Source organism: Ammospiza caudacuta, chromosome 1 (assembly GCF_027887145.1).
Source record: "Ammospiza caudacuta isolate bAmmCau1 chromosome 1, bAmmCau1.pri, whole genome shotgun sequence".
Classification (NCBI taxonomy): domain Eukaryota; kingdom Metazoa; phylum Chordata; class Aves; order Passeriformes; family Passerellidae; genus Ammospiza; species Ammospiza caudacuta.
In genome coordinates, this window is record NC_080593.1 from 54,643,709 (window position 1) to 54,668,055 (window position 24,347).

Sequence of the window (24,347 nt, forward strand, 5' to 3'; positions counted from 1 at the left end):
GTCCTAAAATGACCAGTAAATTATCTATCTTTTAGAAATGGAGAGTCACAAGCAGTGGTAAGGGATATACTCCATAGACAGGCTCTGCTTCAAAATAGGTTATAAAAAATTAATCAGTGATTAGTAGATGTTTTAAGCATGTTACAGATATGAGTAGTGTGTATGTTATAGACGTTTAGAAGCCCATCAATAGAAGATGTCAGATATGGTTATAATCTATGCTTATAAGAAACCTACTTGTCTGTTGGACATTGCAAAATCTGCAATTGATTGCTCATACATTAAAACATCTATTAATCATTCATTAGCCTCTCATGAAGTATTTATAAATGCAACCTTGATATAAAGTGTTGCTTAAAGGGGTGCCTTGGGCATATCCAATCCCTCTAGAAATTGTAAAGTAAATAACTAAATAAAGATTAGTAGCAATGCCAGACAGAAAAGATGACATTGTTTGGAGAAAATATTTTGATTTGGAAAAAATTATTATATGAATCTCTAAAAGCAGTTCACAGCACCCCATGGTATGAAAATCAAGCAGGAATAAAGCACAAAAGGGGAAAGCTGCAACGCTTGCTTGATTAGCAGTCCTGATGAGCTGAGCTGTGAAGAGAACTGAAACCAGTACAATGACCAAAGTGAAGCTCAGTGCCTGAATACAGACTGCAAGAAACTCCAATGACTGCACAAAGGTGTGAGTGCAAAGGTAGCTGATGCAGATGTCAGTCATTTGGGTGGTGGTCCCTGAGCATGGCAGTGTAATGCCAGAGAACAATATAAGTAAACTGGTTGGTTCTCTGCTCAAAACAGTGCCATTTTTTTATTGTCCAAACCAGAAGTTAGCAAACGCTGCCTTTTTTTCACAGCACTGTGTTGGCAGTACTGGGACTTGAAGAAATTCTCTTATAGCTGTAAATACTTGGAGAGGAAAGGGGCAGCAGCAAGTCTGTAAGACTTTCAGAAAATGCCTTCTACAATCTTATTAGCAACACACAAATTACTGAACCTCGGATCCTGGAGCATCTGACTGCAGGTATACATGATAATCTTTTGACAGTTACTCAAAAGCAGTTAATAAACTACATTAGCTGCTATATTCAGGGCTTCAGAGGCATGTAAGAACAGCTGTTTGGGAAGCATAAATAAACTTTGTGGATCTGGAAACTACAAAGGGTTAAAACCTTCTAAAAATCAGACTATCACCTTCTAGAATCTCTTTTCCATTTTTCTTGCACTAGTTTTCAAAAAATGTACATTTTCAAATACAACAATAAAATTTAATTACAACAAACCCTGGAGACACTCAGGATTGCTTTTAGTTGCATCACAGAGATAAGCTACTTATTAAAAATGATGGCAGAGGCTGTGATATGCATAGGTACCCTGAATAGTACCATGTTCCAGGAAAAAACACAGGGAACGGGCCAAATCGCAGGGTAAGAGACTTCAAAGTGCATATGAAACCAGCCCTATCTATTCATAAGTCTGATTAAAAAGGAGGGGATGCATTTTTCTTTGAGTGTGTTGGGAAGCTGTTGACTTCAAGTTACGCTCTATTCAATTGACCCCTTTTATCTTGTGTGCAAACTGGGGATGAAGAAATACATCTCATTTCATTATGTCTGGACACCAAGATAACACATTGAATCTTTCTTTTATTCAAAAAATAAGATCTCTAACTTGAGAGGTTTATGCAATTTCTCAGTGAAGGTTGGATCTGTAAGAATGCATGTTGGAAATATTGGAAATATATTGTGAAAAATCCCACAAAGGGCTCTTCCTATTTTGTTTGTGTATTTAAATAATGATTTAATTTGTAAGACTGAGATATTTGGAGCTGTTGATTCCAGTGCCCAAATCTCTTCTCCAACTCAAACCACCAGGCATAACAGTAGATAATAGCAATCTTTGTTTAAAGTGACAGGCCAGCCCTCTTAATGACACTTCCACTACTAACATGATTATATGAGGAAGCAAATTTTATGAGGAAGAATCTTCAATAACTGAGTAGGTTTAGTACATTTTTCTGAATTTCCAAAGCTGAACTCTCAAGGGTAAAGCACATGAAAATTGTCTACTTTAAGTCAGTAAATACAGAAGACATTCCAGTGCGGTAAACAGAATTCACACAAATAAAACAAATCTGAGAAATTCTGGTGAAAGAAAGAGGCACTAACAAGATTCTAATACTGTGCCATGCAAAGTGAGTGTTTCTATGGTTAACACATAGTCTTCAAAGAAACCAGTTTGAAGAAAAGTGTGTTAGAGTCAATGCTGCAAGCAGTTTTCTTGAGAGCCACAAATACTTTTTTCTTTTGAAATAATGCCATCTTCCTCTTTATTTGGAAAACTAACTTAGTATTTCATTGCAGTTGCTGTGAGAAACTGACGAAGCAATCATCTATTGTTGAATACAAGATCAGATTTGATAACCTACACAACAGTTAGGCACTTTCCTTTATAAAAGGCATGTCCTACTGAACTTTCAGTCTCCTGGTCTGGGAATCAAAGAGCCAGTTTTAGTCATTACAATAAAATTCAGTCAACAAATATAAAGAAAAAAGCAAACAGTTTTACTAGTGAAAAGTCAAGACATTTCAGGATGCCCTTGTCTTGTCTTGTCTTGTCCTTGTCCTTGTCCTTGCCCTTGTCCTTGTCCTTGTCTGACATCTCAAGGATGCCAGAGCACCACATGAAAAAATGGGCACGTAACCTGAAAGGTAAAGTCACTTTATGCCATGCCAGTATATAGATCTTGTGTGTTTTCTAAAGCACTTGTGGAGGAGGCTGCTATCTGAATGCAGCAATGGAGAATTTGAAGGACATATTGCAGAGTATCTTCAGGCATAACTTCATTTTATAAAATAGTATTAGTGTTTTTCAGAAAGACTGTTAAAAATCACATTTCTGGATATCTCCTAGAGATGGAATTAGTGTAAAAAAGCATTATATTTGATTAGGGACCTACAGATCCTCAGTCTCTTATGTTCTCTGACAAACTCTTCTGCAGGGAGCATCACACTACTAGATTAGCTGCTGAGATTATTTGCTTAAACCAGTGCTTTTCAAGAGAAAACAAATATAACAGTTGAGAAGAATTCAGCAATGGGTCTCAGTCAGAAACACATGACATTTTTCTTTTCTACGCATAATGAGTGAAAATTTTATTCACAGAAATGAATTTTTTTTATCAGCGTAGCATGTGCTTTTGTAGGAATTTTTAGACAAGTATCTCTCTGAATTTTATTGTGCTTAGCTGATGAAAGAATTATAGGTTAAAATATAGTGGGATTTATTCCCATTTTTTCCTCAGTGGCTTGTGAGACAAATTCTGGGTAGTAGCACTGGATCTTAAGGGAAAAGACTGTTTCATACTGAGCACAGGCTCCTGAGGATATTCTGATGCCTCCTTTGTTACAGTGACCAGCATTATCATCAGTATTGCGTGTAGATGGAAAGGTTTTGGTAGTGGAGCAGCTGCAGAGGAGGAGGATAAAAAACCCAGAGTGAACAAGACAAAGGGAACAGCAATGTCAGAGAAAGAAGAAAGAGTTGTCCCACAGCACTGAAAGAATCCCCACCGTAGCCCTTGGAGGACCCTGGAGTAGGCATATGGATATTTCCTGGTGAGAACTGTGATCCATGGGGCACCAGTGCAGGAGCAGGGGGAAAATGTGAAGAGAAAGGAGCAAAAGAGGAGAACTGTTAAGGACTGACTACAGCTCCCCATTGAGAGTGGGTAGAAAAGTCAGCAGTGAAAGAGTGAAGTCTGGGAGAGTGGGGAGAAAAGTTGTTTTAATACTTGTCTTTGTTTCTCATTTAGTTGGCACTGTATTAAAGTTGATTATCCTCAAGTTGAATCTGTCTTGCCCTCAACACTGATTGGCAAGCAGTCCATCTTGACCCGTGAGTTTCTCATCCTGCTTCCTCCCTCACACCGCTGAGGCAGCGAGTGAGTGGCTGGGTGGGCATTGCTAACCCTCCACACCTCTGCACGGCCGTAACTGGAAACCACATCTTGCAACAACAATGCTCAAGTATTTTCAATACCTTGATGTCATAGAAGCAGAGCATTTCAAGCTAGATACCCCTATGCTTGGTTTCTAAACACGAGTGAATTGAGACCGAAGTGCAGTTTCCCTGAAAGTCCCCATTAACTCTTTGGGCAAATTCTTTACCTAGTGTTAATGCTTATATTCCTAATTGTTTTCAATACGTATATATACCTGGTATCAGTTGATAACTCCCTGAACTTACATAAAATCTCATGGTCCCTGAAGGAATTTAAAAAACACACTGGAAAGACTGCTTGAATTGAATGCTTGGAAAGCATCTAGATATGACAGCAATAAGTACAAAACAAATTGATCATAATAATCAACAAGATCATCACTTAGCACTTATATAGAATTGTGAGTGACTGAGGTCTGTAAATTTAATTTATTTTTAGAATTTTAAGTAAAATTAAGTCAAATTTTGAAAAATCTTGTAAACATGCAGATCTTAAGAAAGTCAAGAGAGAATGCGCAGGCACCATAAACCAAAAGATGTTAATTTCATCCAGATGCCATGAGCAAACATTTTGGAAACTCTGTCTGGTTTTGTACTTATCAGTTAGATTTTTTTTTTTTAATGTTGATCTTTCCCTCCCTCCGTCCCTCCCACCCTCCTTTTTTGTTTACATAATAGGATAATTACAGCATTTAACTTTTGTAAATGAACATCAGGGTAAAATGTCTGATAAAATGGCTGTCAGTGGGCCTAATCATGCATAACTATTTGAAAATATGCCCAGCAGGCAAGTCCCAAATTATGAAAAAAAAAATTAAATCTGTCAACATTTAGTTTTTGTACACTGTTGTGATATGATCAACCTTAAAAATGTACTATTAAGTTATACTACCCAGACCCATCAAACAATGTCTGCTTATTTCAAAACTGCACAGATCTAAATTTGCAAATGGTTGTAGATGGTAAGAGTTCTAAATAGGCTGCTTAGACAGACATTTTAGTATATGCACATGGATCAGAAATTTATGTACAGCATACAGTGTAGTGACAAGGATATTGAAATATCTGAAAGCACTGACTTGACAGAGACACTTAAAATATCTGGTTCTCACAGATACTTAGTCTGCTCATTATATGCATTTATTGTGGTTGAGCTATTTGCTGTCTAAATCTATGCTGAATTTTCTATCAGAAATAAGTACTGATAGTGGTATCGCTGATGCGACGTGACTTGATTCAATGCAAAGCGACGCGACCTGAGGTGATTGGAAGTACGCAGTGCTCATGTGAGCCTTGAGATGACATGGATGGAAGAGGATGAGCAAAATTTCTTGAAATATCTTTGTAAACAAGGTGCTGGTGGTCAAATTTGAACCAGTCTGAAAACTACAATAACAATTTGCAAAATTAAAAGGGTATATTTCCTTTGTAGAGAAAGCAAATAAAGAGCAGACATCATTCCCAGGTCTCTAGACCAAACTAATGGAGACATGAATAATGAAGAACATATCAGGCTAAGAGTGAGCAGACACCACCCTAGCCACTTTAGTTTCTTCTCTATTAGTCACAGATAGAAAAGAGAGGAGAGGAAACTAGAAGAAAGCAATCCTCATTGGGCCTAATCCTATGACATAAACTAAATTGAAGGTGTCAGCATGTCTGAGGCTGGGTCTAATATGTTTATAAAAAGAAATAGTGAATATATTTAAATATATTTAATATCTTTCAATGCAAATAACTACAAAATGCAGATGACTGAACGCTTTAGCAGCAGGTCAGTACTTACAGACTGACCCTAGACTCCTGTCTTGTAGGTTCCTGACTGTCCACATTTATAACTTACAAGTTTGAAATGTTCCATATCTATTTAAGATGGCACTCACCGATCAAGACTTCAGTTAAACAAAGGCATCTTGGTTTTGCCTGATGTACTTGGTTTTACCTGATTTTTTCTGAGTTACTTTTGTGTTTACATAGTTTTTAAAGTATCTGAAACTGTTTATTTCATGCATGACACATATGTACTCTAAACAAACAACATCTAAATTAAATTTGGCATCTCTAATAATCATAAATTGTATCAGTACTTATGAAAGAGGAATGAGTACTGAAAAAGTTATCTGTATTCTCTAGTTTTCTGAAGTAGTTCCTGTGTGTTGCAAGAATGAAAGCAAAAAAGTACCCTCTAAACTTTTTGAAAGGGGCTGTAACACAGTTCATTTCACATTGATTAGTTTCTTGGTTCCTGTGTTTGTCTATTTTAGAATTATTTATCTGGCTTCTGAAAGATGCCTTCCCTACAAGAAAAATGGTTACTTCAGGGTTCCCTCACTGCTGAAAACCTGGACTCTTATCAAAAGGAAATTGCCATCTGTCTTTTCGGATAACAGCCCAGCACTTGGGTCTCCGCGATCTCTGTAGAAAGTGTGTCAACCGTGAGACACACCAAATTAATCTCCTTAATCTAAAGCATTTATTTGCCTTTAATTTGAGTTTGTGAATGGCATGTGCACATGTAAATATGACCATTTGCATATATAAATGTTAAAAATGCAATGTGAGGTCACACCATGTTAATATGACACTTCATGTTAAGTATTTGAGAAAATATTTCTGTAAGTCTTGCTCTACAATACAATATGCAGTCTTTGTATGTATGCCCGGAACTGTTTATTGAAATATTCATATTAAAAAACAAACTTCAAGGTACAGACCTTGTCTTTTGCCCTTTGAAGAATAAATCCTGCTTAATAGCTAGGGACACATTGTTAACTGAGAATATACATAAAGCTTCTTTTAAAATTCTGCATCAGCTTCTTTGTAAAGATCCTAATTTTTGAAGCTGGAAATACATCTGGATACTCTGGTCTATTTGTAATGTAATAGCATCACCAAACAGTTTTGTTTTCATGTAAGCTAAGTGCTTACCTTGAATTTTTGTTGACTTGAATGTGAACAAGATCAGATCTAAAACTGTAACTACATGTAATACTTTTCCTTTCACTACTTTCAGGTCCAAACCGGACCTTACTCGATGCACTGATATATGTGATACAAAGTTGAAGGACAATACAAATGGCTCCTGAGTGCAGTGGGAAGATTGCTGGCAAAGATACAAGTCAGTCCAAAATATGAATCTGGTTCTTAATGCAAGTATCTAGAAAGCTGGAAGGATTTAATTCTCTGTGTTTACAGCAGTTCACCCCAAAGTCAAAATGACATAAACACTGTAATTGATATAATGTGTTTGAGAAGTGCTCTCTCTGTTTTCCAGGTTTTGTGGAGAATATATGAGATATGAAATCTGTTGTGCCATTGATTTTTAATTAGACATTTGAGTTTTGATGAAATCTCCGTATATAAAATAATATTCAGAAATATGAATAAAGTTGAAGAAAATATTCAGTTGGAAAATCTTGATGTCAAACAACATTTCCAATTAAATAAGTATGAGATGTGAATGATAGCCACTGAAATAAGTAAGCTGAGCCAAAACCTACAAAAGGGAAGTAAGCATGCAGAAAAGGATGTTGAGGATCCCTCAGCAGAATACTGTTAGTATCTTCCCTGGGAACTCTTATTTTACTTTAGTGCAGTTCTGAATGCCCAGTGGTGGTGGACTGGACATGGACTGTTTGACTCTTCTATCTGTCAATGGGAAGGTTACTGCTGCCACTGCTTTTCTAAAGATGGAGTAACAAACACCTCTGAGCCTCTTTGCTTGACCACTATGTGAGCACTCTGCATCTCAGATGGTAGCAACCGTCTGCCACATTCATGTTTAGGTAGCTTACTTTGAGGATAAACACAGTGGAAGACACTAGATAGCACAAGACTGACTACTGCAATTTAAAGCCCCTGTTTATAATACGTACACTCAGTACTGTATGTTTCACCAGCAGTCCTGCTCTGTAGAAAAAGATACATGTAAATTGGTAATAGTTGTGTACTTAATTTGCCAAAAATTGTGCCCTCAATGCAGCTCCTATGGAAGGAAAAAGGTGGGGAGGGTTAATATGCAGCCACATATCTGACATATATTTGCAGCCATATGTGTAACTTTTCAACAGAGACTATCCTCTCCTCCCAGGCCCTTCTGTCCCATTTGCTGTCATCAGGAAACCTGCTCCCAAAAATGAAATATAAGTCCTGCCCCAGAAGCAGCACATGCCTGCAGCGTGGGGCTCAGCTGTGCTCAACATCAGCTGGGCAATTCCAAATTTAATTTTGTTAATGTTCTTTAAGAGATATAGAGAATATTTTAAATGTACCAACTGATTTTAAATATTTTTTAATTTTTTTGGTTGGCTTTTGGTTTTTGTTTTTTTTTTCCATTGTTTTCATAATCCATCCATGTCTCACCTTTCGTATGACTCCTTCTGGGGTTTTTCCTTTTTGGAGAGGGTATAAAATTTTTTGCTGTGTTAGAACCCCTTTCTGCTTTCACCTATTTGACTCCTTTTCTCTGATCTCTTATCTCCAGTATCAGCTACTTTGCTCATGTCACTGTGAGTCTGGTCACAATAGTTTTTCCACATGGGAGTTCACACTGAACCACAAAAGAAGCAGTAAATCTACTGTATCTGTAATGCTGCCATATTAATTCCTAATCAATTTCAAAGCCATATTTGAAACTCATATATTTCACCTCAGCAAAATCAAAATAACTTCAAGTTGCCAACAGCAAATGAAACTTGAAAATAATTAAAAACATATGGGCTAGAAATATATTTTTTCTGAGGTCTTTGCAATTGTCACTGTGCTAGGCACTATAATTTGATGGCAAGAGGGTATATGAAACTGAGATCCTCTTATAACAAAAGCATAGCTCCATATTGCTTGAGGTAACAGAAGAACTCTCAGATGAATGCGAGTGATGACTGCAAGTATAAACTGTATAATTTTTTTTCCTGCTGGGATCAGTTCCAAATTTCTCAAAATCTGATGCTGAAATCCTACAAAAACTGCTTAGTTAGCCTGCATGCAGTCCTAATGCATGCAGTCCTAATGCATGTAGCCTGCAAAATCCTAATGCAGTCCTGGGTAAATACGAGAGAGTTTGTGCTAGTGTGTTTTTGTGACACATTTTTCTATTTCATAGATAAAGTTGTGGTGTGACCTTATACTCCATCTTATACATGTTATTACATAAAATCACACACCCATATTAATTTATGCCTTTGGTGATAATGCTATACTTTAAACAAAAGACATAAAAAAGTTTAGCTCCTAGCATCCTCTTTTTTTTTTTTTTTTTTTTTTTGCATGGAGAAAGAATGTCAAAAATAATGCCTATGTTATTACTCAATATCAGCTACTGGCTGGATTCATAGCCTGGGGAAAGTCTAATTACCATTTACAATAAATAATTTCCTCCATATTTTTTATCAATGGAAATCTACTCATAGGCGTTCAGCCAAAGAATTCTGCTATACAGGCAAAAATATGTACTATCTTTCAACAGCAGCTCAGCTTACAACCTGAATGTCTGTAGCTTTTTCATTAAATTCATTATTGCCTTATTGTACCTAGACTCTTGTTCTTCCATAAGGCACTGTCAATAGACAGACAGATGAATTTCTTCATGTTCTAAGTATTTTCTACTTTTATCTGTTGACCAGATTCACAAAATATTTATGGGCCCTGTAGCAATTCTTGTGCTTTACAAAACAAGGGATTATTTTGGTGCTAAAAATAACATAAGTTCCAAGTTCTTGGTCTGAGTCTGATTTCTATCTGCCTGAATACAAATCTGATGTAATTTTAATGAGGTCAGCAGAGATGCAATTAGTTAAAACAGAAAAACTATTGTTAGAATCAGTCCCTTCAATATCTTATGGGATTCAAATCTGCAGTAAGGGGGAGGGGAAATGATTCTTTCATTTGAAATACTAGAGTCAGCTAATGACTGATATGTTATTTAAATCAAATAGTCTTGCCAATCGTCTGGATGGGGTTTTTTGTTTGTTTGTTTGTTTGGGGGGGTTTATTGGTTTTTGGGGGGGGGTTGTTTTGTTTTTTACTTTGTTTTGTTGTGTTTTTTGTTTTTTTGGATTTATGCCTCGATAAACCAGAGAAGTATTGAAGTCAGAAGTCAAAACATTGACACCTACAGCTGTGAAACTAATGGATTTTTCTGTTTTTGGACTGAAAAATTTCCCTGAAACACCCTATTCACTCCCTTAAAAACAAACAAACAAAAAACCTCAGTAACAAAACACAGTCTGGGCAGACCTGGAGTGGGAAAAAATTGAAAATAAATAAATTTCAGGTCACTTGAAACATCCAGTTCAGACCAGAATGGTTTCTTGAAAGGAAATGTAAAATGGATCACCCTCACAGATGGGTGTTTGTTATATATATATTGAGTGGAAATACTTGACTTCAAAACATCATTCTTATATGTCTTTTCTTAATCTCATTCATTTTGGGTTGGGAGGAACATGTACATCTACCTAATTATTTGCCAAAATACACCTTTGGAAATGGTGAAGTATGCAGACCTCTTTGCAGTCACTGGCAGTGGAGGGTACTATCGGCAATAGTGTCAGTAAAAGGGATAAGTCAAGGGTCAGAAATGTTTTTGCAGAAAACCTAGTCAGACAGTGCTGCTGACAGTTCTAATGTACCTCCAACATGTCAGAAACTGTGATGAACTCAGCCTGAGTGCAATTAAGGCAGAACTCTTTCACTGTGCCTATCACATTCGTGATACTTGTACAGGAAACAAAGCAAATTCTACCTCTGTGCTCTTTGCTTTCCAAACTTAAAGCTGAATACATTCCCTTGAAAAAGAAATTTCACAGAAGGCACTCACATATTAGAAACCAAGTCAGGAGAAGAAAAGTGGGGAGAAAAGGCTTGATCTAGTTTTAAGTATGTATTAACTGAAGACAAAACAAGGGTGCAGTTATTCTGTGTTGAATTGTGTCCTCTTTCAACAATGGGAATTAGGAGGCAGGTAACAATCCTAGTTTCACCTCAGAGAGACAGACAAGGACTATGACCCGCAGAAGACCTGGTGACCATCAGCCAGCTGGAAGAGGCAAACAAGCTCAATAGTCTAAACTAAACCAGAAACTCCTACTTTTGCCTGGGTCAAGGAACCAGTTTTTCAGTTGTAGCAGCAAGAGATCAACCTGAGTATGCTAAACGGGGGTTTCCTTTATTTTTCCTGAGGACTACGAGACCGCTGAGCATTGCAGGCTGCTAAGACATCTGAATTAATATCTTCATGGAGGGAGGGACAGAGGTCCATTTGCCATGTTCATCTACACTCAAGGTTTCCATGGCATTTCCAGTTGTGAATCCCATCTTAGGGAATATCAGAAGGCTAATTTTCCCCACTGGTCTGACAAAGACCTAATTTAAAGCAGATTTACCTGATATACAGCTAGCATACCAAAATATTTCCTTTGATTCCAAGAAAATTACATTCCTTATTTAAATCAATGCCCATGAAATCAGATCTCTCTCTCTCTCTCTCTTTGTTCCTAATATTCATCCAAAAATAACATTGCTCTTAAGAGCCATCAATGCAACAGGTGGAGTCCCACAGCAGTCCGTATAATTGCATCAGTTTAGATAATGCACAATTTAGTGCATTGATGCTGGCATGTGAAAAATAAATCAGAAACTCTATGGATATTAAAAACTGTAAAACCAGGGTGTTTTATACAGTAATTATACGGTTATTTCTCAGTAATACAATCTACCAAGGGCAAAGGTATATCTTTTATTGCTGCCCATAATGGTAATATTTCTCCCTGGCATTTGTAAAACCAACAATAGATTTACATTGATTTTGCTTAAAAGGAAAGTTCAGGGTTAGAAAATAAGTATTTCATGTGGAAACAAGAAAAACTTTCCAAAGTATACGTGATGGAAATAGTAATAATTATTTCTGAGAAGGAAGGAAGTCTTGTGATTAGGGTCACTGGGTAGAGATCTAAAAACCTCACCAGGGGTCCAATTCTTCCATATATTTCCATTTCTTTAATTTCCTGTCTGAAAAATAAAATAAATAATAAAATTCTCTTTCTTTCTCATTGTTTGCTTGTTTTCTCATTAGATAATACATCTGCAAGCCCATCAAGACTGAATTACATACGCACACACACCAAACAACAGCAAGATCAAAGATGAAATAGATTTTCTTATTTCAGGTTAAATCTGCATATGGAATAAATTTTTCTGTTTACTACACTAATATTTTTAGCCACTGCCATAATATATATCCAGGTAATATTAATGGATGCCAAATAAAAATTCCTCTGAGGTACAGAAATGGAGGAACATCTAAGTCACTAGCAAAGCTGTTCAAAAAATGTAGGTTTTTAGCTAAGAATCAGTCAGGTGGTACAAATAACTACAAGAGGCTATTTCAAAATGAAGACTGACTTTACATAGAGAAATGGTAAATCCAGGAGAGCATTTTACCTAAGTTTGAATTTGCTGCTCTTTATAAGTTAACTGGTTAAAGATTGTTGTGTTACATTATCAGAGCACTCTGCATAAAATAAAGCCTCTGAAGTTGTGATCTGATAACATGTATTATTAGAAAACACTAATTTTATCATTAATGTTCTAGACACTTTTTGTAAGATAAACCAATTACACAGCTTAACACTGTAGTAGTGGGGAAATTCCCAATGCATCCTAGCATTCCTTCTGGTTTTCTATTGATTCACACTCTTGCAATAAATTTCACATATGACACTTTGTTTTTATCGAGTCCTGTTTTAAAATTAATGGTAATAACTCAAATAAATGCTGACCTGAGCTCTAGACCTAACAGTCTATCTCATTAAGCATCAAAGATGACTCACTTGTATAAATTACCTTATCTGTAGCTGTTAAACATAACAAAACCAGGGAAGAAAGCCGTATGTCGAACTAAGAGAGCTGTACTAGGGAGTGCTCCAGGCCCCCTGGTCATGATGAGCACTAACTGGCCCCTAGTTGGGTGTCAGAGAGGAGGGGCCACGGATGCAAGGCCTCATGGACTCACCTGTCGCTGTTGTGACAAAGAAGGGACGATGATACGTGGGCAGCACCATGGAGCTCTTGTCCTGCATCTCACTTGGGACACACAATGGTTTGCCTTCAGTAGGAGCTGCCTCCATGGCAGCCAGCTCCCTAAATCACTGGCAGTGTTGTAGGGATGGTTCTTGTCCCAGCAGGGATGGCCCTGACTGGTCTAATTTGTTTCCTGTTCGAGGTTTGGTCTTGGCAGGGTTTTCTGGGCATCTTCTGAGCAGACACTACAATCTGCAATCCTACACCCCTTCAGGGTACTCTCCCTACCCAAGATCTAATTTTGTTTCCTTGCCACAACTTGTTCTTTGCTCAGGGAAAACAGCTGGAGAGTCAATAGAAACTATATACAACTGCATACTATCCCATAGTCTGAGTACTACAGAATGCCTTTGAATCTTCAAAATATATTGCTTAGTCAGGACCAAAACTGGAGATGGTGCCTTACTCAGGGGAACTCAGCTCAAGATGATACAAGGGCAATTCAAGTTAAGAATCTTCTCTCACACTGAGCTTAATGTCTACTGCTTACTGTCTTACCATCTTACTGCTTACTATGCTGTAAAATCGTCCTGCATTGGATGTGTAAAAATAAAGGTGGTGGGAAAAAATGTGCAAAATCAAATTATTCTTGGGCTACCCTTCACCTCAAAAAGGAGGTAAAAGTTTGGAAAAACCTGGCAGAGCTAGAGGCCTGGTCTTTGCTTACACCAATGTAAGAAACATGAAAGTCAAACACTAATCCTATATATTTGGACTCTTAAAGTAAAAATAGATGGACAAATAATCAAATTACAGTATTACAGAACAAAAATGTAGTAATAAAAAGAAAGGAATGCCATGGCAATATAATGCATTGAAAGCCTGTATTTGCCAAATCTGTATGAAAAACCTCCCTGAAGTCAAATTACAAAAGAAAGCAGGCATAAAAGAAAAAACAAGAATATAAAAAAGAAACTGAAAAGCAATCACAGGTGAGTTGGTTGCCTTTATTATGCTTTTCAAAGACCTGGAAGTCTGTGACTCTGAGTGTGTGTATATGCTGTATATACAGAAATATATGCTGTATATGACAATTACCTCAGAGAAAATGCATGAAACACAAGATTGCTACATGAATTTTAATGAACAAATAGCATCCTGCTATGGACTACCCACTAATTAAGGTGATAGGCTATATCAAAACCAAATAAAAAATATGCCCTGTGTATATTTTGGAATGTTCTTATTGCCCAAGCAGAACACTATTAAAAAATGTGTATAGAGGTTAATCTCTCCAAAGATAAAGAAAATTAAAGGTCTTTAATTTTTATTTATGGAAGCAAAGCACTATTGAGGTAATAAAAGAAAAATCTAATCTTAATATATCAACACAAGATTTCTGAAACATAAAAATTCGAATCACAAGAATGACTATTGAAATAATTATACTAAATCAGACAAATGACATAAAACTTATCATAAATCCACTAAATTCTAGATTAGGAATAGAAGAGAGAAGGCTATAGGTAAATCAAAACACTTATGTATTTCTGTCATCGTTTCTGCATCTCATGAAGCCTATACAGCAGTCCTGCTGTGCAGAAGATCTAGGAGAAGAGATGATAGGCATATATAAGTCACTGCATGAGAGATGAGACTTTAATCTCCTTGTGACGATCTTCAAAACATGCAGTCTTTTTGACTAGTGTTCTTTTTAGTTTACAAAGTAGTGTCACAACTACTCTGACATAACTTATATTAGTTTAGGAGAATAAGACTTGCAGTAATGCTCAAGTCCATATTCTGACACAAAGCAGTAAAAATAACCTGTGCCATAATAGAGTTAGCCCATGCTGCAGCCGCACTTTTGCCTTCATGTCTGTTTGGGGAATACACAAATACCTACAATCTGACACTGAAGTCACAAAGGCTTCATCATCTATATGGGAAACAGATGGTCTTGGGGGTAATCCAGATCTCACAAGAGAAGACCCTTTCCTAAGCTGTCTTCCAGTGAAGACTCTTTTTTCACAGACCACGGGAGGCATCTAAACACATATCTAAGTGGCTTGGTTGGGCGGCACGTAACAAGGGCATGCAACTTGTATGAGGACACATTGCCAATGGAGTTCTGCAGCTTTCCTAGTTTTTGGACACTGCACACCAAATCCCACTGCCTGTCTTTGGGTATGTTGTATGCATTACTTAGGAATTTAGATTTGAGTGGAGAGGGAAGAAACCTGCATTAAGGGCCTACCTCAGGATGCTAACTATATGGGACTGTACAGTCTAAGGCCCAAATGACACTTTTAAGTGAAGTGATCATGAAATTAAATGACAGCATAACTATCTGTGCATCTAAATGAAAAGGATAGATTCAGGACCTTGCAGCTCTTATCCTTGGGAACCTGTGACAAGTCTCTGAGCATGAACACTGACTTCTTGTAATGAAAGCAAACTGCAAAGAGCCACAATGTAGAAATGCTTGCCCCACTACAAAAACAATTGCCTGTGCTAAAATGGTATTCTCCTTCTCCCTAGTTTTAATTCACTCTAATTATCCTGAGCACAGCAATAAGGAACACAGAACACAGACCTCTGCCCCAGCTTCAGTACTGCCACACAATTCTGTAACACACAGGGAAAGACCAAGAGCCAAGGTACAGAAAATGTGCTGTTCTGCTTAAATTATGCTTCCCTTTAACCACATGCTCACTTCTCATGAACAATAAAGGTGCTGTCCCAAAAGTAATATAATTTATAAGGAAAGCGTTAGTAATTTTAACAAGATTTTAACTGTTTTTAACAAAAGAGTACACCAACCTCTAACAAAATAATTAAAAATTGACCCTTAGGTTATTCCTTAGTCATTGTTCTTCACTGAGCATCCCCAGTTGTTTGGGATCCTGTCTGTGAGTTTTGTCTGGGGTGAAGTTAATTTTCTTCACGCTAGATAGCATGGGATTGTGTTTCGGATTTGTGCTGAAAACAGTGTTGATAACACAGGGATGTTTTAGTTTTTGCTGAGCAGTGCTTTCACACAGCCAAGGCGTTTTGTGTGTCTCACACTGTCTCACCAGGGAGGAGACTGGGGGTGCATAAGAAGTTGAGGGGCACACAGCTGGGACTGCAGCTGACCAAAGGCATGTCCCAGTGTCCTATGGCATCATGCTCAGCAATAAAAGTTGTGGGAAGAAGGAGGAAGAGGGGATATTCAGAGTGATGACATTTGTCTTCCCAAGTCACTGTTACATGTGATGGAGCCCTGTTTTCCAGGGGATGGCTGAGCACCTCCCTGTCCATGGGAAGCTGGGGAATAATTGTTTTTTCCTTTGCTTGTGTTTACAGCTTTTGCTTTACCTATTAAAGTGTCTTTATGTCAACCCACAAGCTTTTTCACCTTTACTCTTAATTCATTTCCCCCACTCCACTGTTGGGTTTGAGTGAGGGGCTGTGTGGGGCTGGGGTTAAATCACAACATCCTGTTTTCTGCAACTGTTGTACTTTGCAATACTACACTGCAAGGGAAGTCGCAAAACCTCTTGATGCGCACACCACCTAACTCACTTTGCCTTTGTGTTTAAGTTTTACATATGAACAAAATAATAAATATATATAACTATACATATATATATAAACTTTTAAAGAAAGGTCAATAATCTGTGAGTTCATTAAATGCTCAAAAACAAACCAAAAATAATTAATATAAATCAGCTGATGAATATCAAATCACATTCCACTTCAGAGAGAAATAATCCTGCAATCTTTTGAATTCTGCTTTAATGTAGACTCCTTTCAAGAACTTTAGAAATGACCATTTCAACCATAATAGCCTGTAAAACATTGTAAACAGCTTATTTTAGACAGAAATCACATCACTTCTAAAACAGGGTTCATATACTACCCAGCAATCAAATAGGATGAACCAACTGAGTAACACAGTGGAAGTTTTTCCCTAAGGTTGCAGTTTTTCTTAGTGGATTAAGGTCCAGAGACTCATTTTTTTCAACTAATATATTATCTACTAAGGGTGGTCTCTTGCTAGTTGGCTCATCATTGTGCCAAATCCTAGTACTTTAAAGTATATCTATAAGATAGTTAGAAATTATTGGCCAGAAAAGAAGAGAAAACAACATCCACCTGCAATTAATCAAAAAGGGGTTTTTTCCCCCCATCATTACTTTCTTACAAAAAAAAAAAAAAAAAAAAGATTCAAATATTTTATATTAGAAAAGGAATTTACTTTATTGTAGTGTTGTGAAAAATCCATTAATCAAACTGAAAGGTAAAGAAATTGCATTTTTACTTTTGTAATGTTTTAATACCAGATTTTTCTATTAAGAAACATAGCTGAGGACACTATTTTTCAGAGATTGATCCTTCCTTAGGAACTCAGAAAATCTTGGTCCTAGTTCTGTGCCTGTCAGGCTCTCTAAGTGACCCTGGACAAGCTAGTTAATCTCTTACTAACTCATTTCTCTGTCTGTGAAGCGGAGATAATCGTAATTCCTTTGTCTTGCTTGTCTGCTAAGACAATGTGTTTGGGAATAGGAAATGTTACAGACTGTGCTCATACTTCACGCAGCCCAGTGGCCTTAGTCTGTCCTTCTAGATCCTTTCCTAACACCCACTCCTACTCTGCATCTTTTTATCAATTTCATCTTTGTTTTGCAGGAGCAGAGGGAGCTCTGAACTACTCTAGAATGGTAAAAGTGGACAGCCAGTCTGACTGCTGATCACTGTGATTTGATTCTGACACTCCAATAAGGCACTGTGTCACGGAGGGTAGGCAAAATTACTGTGCTAAAATACAGAATAAGGTGTAAGAGAAGCCTGGATAAGGAAACATCCTTCACAAAGGTAGTTTTTAAAGCTGTGCTTTACTTAGTTTTTTTAATCAGTATTAGTTGAAAGCATAGTCAGCCAAGTTGGGACAATAATTCACGCTTAATACATTAATTTAATATATTTTTATTTTCAGTGTTGTCTATACTGGTAAAAAGGAACTATGCATATTTCAAAAAGATTAAATTAACAGCAGAATGGAAAAGGCAGCAAAAAATAAAGCTCCCTTGACAGCTGGAAGAGGAATAAGTGCTGCTGGTTTCATTAGAGATTCAGAAATCTCCAAATGCTGCAACAAGTGGGGGACTGAGAGTAAGTCTGGCTGTTGATGAACAGTGGCAAGAAATACTAGCCCATGCTTTATAATTTACTCCTTTTCACCAAAGCTAAGGACCCTGTAAATCCCCATTTCAGCAGTCTGGTATCCTGCTGTTTTCTGGAAAGACCTTCTCTCCTCTTGCTGCCCAGGCCCAGTGGCTTCATGGTCCTGGAAGGAATTCATGAAGAATTCCTGGAAGGAATTAATGAAGGGCTGCATGGCTCTCTGGAAGGAATTCATGAAGAAAAAGCAAGGAAAATTACTGGTATAGCAGCTGGGCCCAGTGTGAGAGTCCAGAGGGTGAAGGACTGGACCTCCATGCAGCTTGGGTGGATGTAAAGGAAATTGGGGTGGAGGAAATATACTAAGAATGGGGCACTCTTAACAAAAAGGTGAGGGGTCGTGTTTAGCTCTACAAGAGCATTCTGCTTGCAAAAATATGGCAGGGGGAGGTGCTAGCTGGCACTTAGATCTGTGGCACACAAGCCTGGACACTTCTCTGTAGTGTACTTGCTTGTTCTGCTGCTGTGTCATTAATTCTGGGCAGCAGTAGGAGGGAGAAAAAAAACCTTAAAAATTGTTATGAACATCATTTGCATTTATAAGATCACATGATAGAGGTTATGCTGAGGTTTCCTCTAGACATGTAGAGCAAAAGGAGCAAAGTCCTGGCTCCTCACAGTTAATGACAGCGCTCAACAGCTTCCTGCAGGCTAGAACCAGGAATGAGCCCTGTATTCAATATTTATATAATTATTTTATTTCTCCTATATTAGTGGTTTTAGTGTCACTAACTGCTCCTGCAGCCAATTTCTTGAATTTGAATTAATTCCTAACAGCCACAGGGAGTGTGTGGACTCAGACTGTGGGGCGCAGCGGGATGCAGGATACAATACTCCTCCTCAGTTTGGCACCTGGTGAGATTCAGCTTCCACCACTTGCCAGTGGCAGACAGGACAACCACATCCCTTTGTGCCATTTATGTATTTGGGACCCCACATACACACTTCTCATTACAGCATCCCATCCATAAGTTTTCCCATTTGGAAGAAGATGGCCTCAAGTTGACTGTGACATTGGTAACTAATGTACCCTAGTACTTGCAGGCAACTTCTCCACACATCTTAAATGCTTTTGTCTCTTTCTTAGTAAGCCCACTGCCTTGGCTGATCAGTTTTCACACATTTAGACTGTTACATACAGAAGTACCAATGTTCCTTCATAATACACAGGGGAGACATCAGGAGGTAGAAGAACTTTCATTCTTACTTGGGTGTGTTCACCCAGTGATTTGTCACTGCTACCTAGGAGAGGAAAACAAACACAAAACTGCCATGTGTATAATCCAAGTCCCAAAGCACTTGGTGTGGAGACACTAATGCTATTTTTAGAGTATCTTGTCTTGTGTGCCCAATATAACACAAATATACCCTTTCCTTCTCTGGTCAAAAAAGAATTGCTTGAGGGAGTGCCTCTTTCAGTGAGGCCTGTCAGTGCCAGACACAGATTTACCTGTCATGGAAGCAGCTTTTGTGTTTCCAGGGTCAAATCTTGCCTTAATCTGTGAAAGGCTTCTCAATCTCACCTATCAGGGAAGGCTCTGAATATGATGCTGTGCCAAGAGCTCCACTGATGTTTCTCATGTGCAGAGTGTTTAAGGGAAACTCAAGGATGAAAACAAGTCACAATCATAAAGTTCTAGTTGTGCTATGAAGACAAACTTCCCAAACTTCCCAGTCACTAAGATCAATCTCATTTATACCACTTCCATACTATGCATTGCACGTGACATTCTACAGAGTAGGACCTGATTTACCCCAGCACAATGTACTAGACTTCGCGCTTGATTCTGGACTAGACAAAAATGTCTAATGTTACCAGTAGAAAATGGAATGTTTGCAATCACTTTGTGATAAATACTGATGAATATTGAACTTATTTAATTAATGTGCTGTACTTTTATGAGGCCTTTATAAAAGTTAGGTATAAATGGAAGTATGAATCAAATATCGGGACACTGCAAATAGTGAACAAAGCAGGGCATTGCTAATTATCACAAAAGGGAAGGAGCGTTTCAGACTATCAATCTATTTAGCTCTGTTTTATCAAACATTGTTTGACACTCCTGGTTTTCTCTATCATAATACTCTATAACCTCATTGCTGATCTTATAGTGTTCCTAGGACATAAACTATTTGTCCAGTCTTATATGAAGACTAAGAAAGAGGGTTTCCTGAAAAAAGCTTAAATCCAAGTGTACAGACAGTCTAGACACTTTGCTTTTTCCTTCTCTGTGTTCTCCTTTCCTAGAAAGCAAGAGACAGCAGATCTGTCTTGATCCACTCAGATTTTGCTTTAGTTTATTTCTGTTCATTTTGGGAGCCACATGAATCCAATCTTTCTTACTCATGAAAGTAAGAAAGATTCTTACTCGTGCACAGAGCCAAGGGGATACACAGAGAAAGCACCACTGGCTAAGAAATAGCCTGTTGAGAGCTTAAAGAAATATCTGCCTTAAGAGATCAGAAGAGAAATGCAAGCATAAGTACCAAATAGTTTAATATAAAATTAGAAAAACAGCATCTAAATTAAGCTTACTGTAATGCTCTGTATCAATACAAAGGAAATGTTCTTTGCAATTTCAAGGATTTCCCCCCCATTGACCTTGTTCATAATCGATAAGCTGCAGACATATAGGTATTTCTGAATGATGGAGCAGATCAGAAAAAAATTTCCTATTAGCATGCCACTAACATTGATGACTTAAAAAAATTCAACTGAAGGCTCTGCTGGCCCCAATAATTGCAGTCAATGAGATATTGCACTCATAGTATTAGAGCATGTTCATGGAATGTAATATTTCTTGACTTTGCTCCCCATATTATGGGCTATTAACAGGGAATCAAAGCAATGTCCTAACATCATGGCCATAACACACAAATATTACCTAGGAACATGACACTCCAACCTAATGGAATATGTTCAACATTTCAGCCTTTCAGATACAGTAAGAATAGAAGAATACAGTCAAACTCTTGAAAGTTTACAGAGTATTATGCAATCTTCTTCTTCTAGAAATACCATGAAATCATTTATTCCTCCACAGTAAAAAGGGGTGAAAACCTGCTTCCTCCATGACATTTTGACATTTCCATAGCCTGTTGTAGCTATAATAAAGCCAGAATTGAGGTAAAACACTTGAAACTTATGAATTCCCAGAAACTGCCACCCGGCTTTCATACGTGAATGATTTGCAGCCAGAGATTTGATTCAATCTGTCTTCTGCTTGAAATGCTCTCACTCTGCCCATTTCCAGGAATTCTAGATATTTTACTAGCACAGATGCCAGTGGTGGAGAGGTCTACACTGTAATCAGGAGCAGGTGTAGTCCTATCCAAGCCCATCTAGTTCATGTCAATGCCACCATGAGGATACAGCATTATGGACTTCATGTTAGCTGTGCCTGGGTTCCTGCATGTTTACTTGAGTGGCTCATTGCTTTTAATGCCCTGTCACAGTGCCTTCACTCTTCTGACACTGAATCTTGCTTCATGAATCCCTGCCTTGTTATATTGACACCTCTTCAGTTCTACTTCTGCATCCGCAGGGCAGACCTGGCCTGGACCACCACGCATTGCTAGAGGTCTCAGATTCTGCAGGGGAAGAGGTTTATTCTGAAACACCTGGGGAGAACAAGGAAGCAGCTCATATTTCTTGAAAATTGTGCTGCTGTTTAAAACTCTTCAGCTATACTTGCTTTGCACATAACTGCAGAATTTTCTTATCCCATACCCAAGAGATGATCAGCATTGTAGTGCTACAGTACCAGACTCACAATGAAAATACTCTGCAGATGTAGGTTCACTTTGAGAATTCCCTATCTACCTGGCTGGTAATGAATCTTAAATTTTCTTGAGATCATTGCTCATCACCTGAACAAGTAGTGAAGAGTAAATGAAAATAGCCATCCATTGAAAAAAAGAAAATCATTTAATGTCTGAAACAAAATGCCATCACTGCTGTGATAACAGAAGGTTTAAAGTGCATTACTGTCACTTCTCTATACACTTGAGGGCTGGCTATTGGGTCAGATGGTGCAGCAGTCCATGTAATCTCCTGAATGGAAAAAAATTAGGCTCAAAGTGCCAAATAGACGCCCACAACATAATATCAGGTAAAACAAACACATACATCCTATCCCCCCATACCAAATGTTAGAGAAATAGAGAGAAATTCCAGTCATTTCTCATTACTGTGAAGGTCAGCCTAGCTGGGAAAATTGTTTCTGCTTTACAATTCCCCAAACTGTAGAAAGCAGTTAGAGTTCTGGACAAAAACTAATGTTGCATTCAAAGGGAAAAGAGGCTGATATGGCATTGCTGCAGTAATAAGAGAATTTTTTACTCTTTCCACTTCCCTGTGAACCTAATCAACTGTGACATGAGAAAATATACTGGGCTCACCCAGCCAGAATCTGACTGCCACCTGAAAATGTCCTCAATATTCTGCTGTTTGGGAGTTTACAATGATCCTTCCGACATCAATTTTGTACATGTACATCAAAATGCCATTAGAAATGCTCACAAACACGTCCTGCTCACAGGCCTCCACTCAGGCTCCAATCGAAGCCAGACTGTAAAGACTCCCCAGTGGTTGAGTAAAGGTTTATTTCGATTACCCATATGAAAGCATTTGGTTATGGAAAGGCATCTTTGGGGAGCCTGGGGGATCTAAAGATCTCCCCCCGACCTCCCTTGTAAGCACACTTGAGTGTCATTAGAAGCAACATATATTGAAGGTACTTTACAAACTGCCTTGAACATTTAATTAATATCTGTTGACTTACCATGTTTCCTCATTCTCCTTGAGGTTCAACAAATAAGCCACACCTTCCAAAGGTGGCAAGGATGTGGCAGGGAGTAGGAAGGTGTACTGAAAGGAGAGAGTGAGAGCCCACGGTCTGTTTATACAGACACACTCAGTTACATGGATAGCTATGCTTCATATACATGAGCTATTGCATGCAAACACCACATACATGATGCAGATGGAAATTAATTAACTTTTATAAATGCCTGGCCTATTAATGCATTATTTAGTGCCATTTTGTTATTTCTCACTGATGAAAAGGTGAATAAATCTAATGCAACTGAACAAAATATTATCATGGTCTTCTTTTGTTCTAATATTTAGAGGAAATTTGACAAGTATTTGACATATAAATTGAGCATCTGACTGACTTTAATAACCATGTGATCAATAAGAAGTGATATTTTTACAGCCTAAGTTCAATTTTTAAAGGGCCAGGGGTCACAGAGCTTTATCCCAACAATAAGGCTAAAACTTTATTTTCAGAACCTATAATTCCTCTTATTTTAAGGTCTGTATTGACCCAATATCATTAAAAGTCAAATTTTGCTCATAAATTTTTAATCCTACTGGAGCTAACATTTTGTTATTTAGCAATTTATTTTAGCTGTACTTTCTGGAAGAATTTCAACATTTCCTTATATATGAATTAGTGTTGAGTGATAGAAAGTCACTTATTACTTACCTTGAAGATTATTTCTTTTGCTTGGGTGATACCATTTATTTTTTTAAAAATCTGATCAGTTTGAATCATACATATGCTTCCTATGTACCTTATCTTTCTGAATCAATCATCTTTCCCCTTTAAAGTAGCTTAGGAAATATCTTTTCAGTTTTCAGGATTATAGAATGAAAACAAGCCAGATACAGTCCAAACACCAGGCAGTCATCACAGGAAAAGCAGTGCTCACGTTATACTAAAGTGGTGACTCTCCCATCCAAACAGCTGATAAAATATACTGTAACCTATACAATCAGTCCCACTTCTCCCAAGAGAGAACAAAGACAAACCAGTCCTAGAGTTCATCTGGAGTATTTACACAGCTTCTAGGGCTTGCCTAGCACTTTGAGAAATGTTTCATTAAAATTTGCAGCAGACAATTCTCAAACAGAGAAGATGTGCGTATACATAGTAAGTTACAGTCTTGTAACATTTCTCTGCCATTCTTTAGAATTGTTTCCTTAGTAAACGTTACCATGCACACTGGGACAAATAGGAGGATAAGTTCTCTTTCTGGCCTGATGAACAGTGAACTATTTATATTTCAAGATGGAAAAGTAAAAG

At 37.7% G+C, this 24,347-nt stretch overlaps 1 protein-coding gene across 3 annotated transcripts in view; it reads right to left on the minus strand.

Annotated features, from left to right (window-relative positions):
• Positions 1-24,347, minus strand: part of POU6F2 (POU class 6 homeobox 2) — a 323,386-nt gene that overhangs the window by 53,199 nt on the left and 245,840 nt on the right. The gene's annotated exons all lie outside the window — the stretch shown is intronic.